At 39.9% G+C, this 830-nt stretch overlaps 1 protein-coding gene across 1 annotated transcript in view; it reads right to left on the bottom strand.

Annotated features, from left to right (window-relative positions):
• NAP1L1 (nucleosome assembly protein 1 like 1) overlaps positions 1-610 on the bottom strand; it is a 30,240-nt gene extending 29,630 nt beyond the window's left edge. The window contains exon 1 of the mRNA XM_026074279.1: positions 597-610. The gene's annotated coding sequence lies outside the window, so the exon portion shown is untranslated. The remainder of the gene's footprint in view (positions 1-596) is intronic.
• Positions 611-830: the final 220 nt, after the last annotated feature.

The raw sequence follows: 830 nt of genomic DNA on the forward strand, positions 1-830 counted from the left end.
AAGCTACTAACAAGCTACTAACAAGCTACTAACAAGCTACTAACAAGCTACTAACAAGCTACTAACAAGCTACTAACAAGCTACTAACAAGCTAGCTACTTTGTCAGAAAGTACAACTTTGCACACTATCTTAAGCCTCTTAGCTCTTCTCTTAGGTTTTATTGTGATTAAGAGGAAAATAATAAGGTACCTCCATTATCATCAGACATTCAAACTCATTTTGGGGGAGAGAAGGGGTTATTTGTCATACTTTGCAGGTCTAGTGCCCACTTCTACTGTTACTCTTAATCACTCTCAAAGAACTACAACATGAAATATAAGCATCTTTCCATAGGGTTTCAAAACACCAAATGGAACACATCATACTCATCCACCAACTATACAGGGTGCTTGGAGAGAAACTGGGGAAGATGCTGTCATATCATCACTCTATCACAATCACTTTCAGAGAGTTTATGGGGTTTTTTTGCAACAAATTGGGAAGGTTTTGTACTAAACACCGAAAGCCTCACAAATGTTGACAGTGCAGGTCCCTTAAATATGTAAGGGATGGATGTTTTGTATTTTTTCCATGTACATAGCAATGATAAACACACTCCAGTACTTCCAATTGTAGTTACTAGTTCCCCCGGGCGCTTTCTTAGTCTTTCTGGATGACAGACTACCATTCATCTCATGTAACTGCTGCTGCCAGTCCCTTATGCTGTGTTACAATCTACAATCAGGAAGAAAGCAAAGGCCTCATTCCGGGTGATTCCAGCCAGCAAGCATCCAGCGAAGCGACATGTTGAACTCCAGGGGGGGAAAAAAAAAAAAAAAACACGGAAAAA

This window comes from Apteryx rowi, unplaced genomic scaffold, assembly GCF_003343035.1.
Source record: "Apteryx rowi isolate R43461 unplaced genomic scaffold, aptRow1 scaffold_385, whole genome shotgun sequence".
NCBI classification, from domain to species: domain Eukaryota; kingdom Metazoa; phylum Chordata; class Aves; order Apterygiformes; family Apterygidae; genus Apteryx; species Apteryx rowi.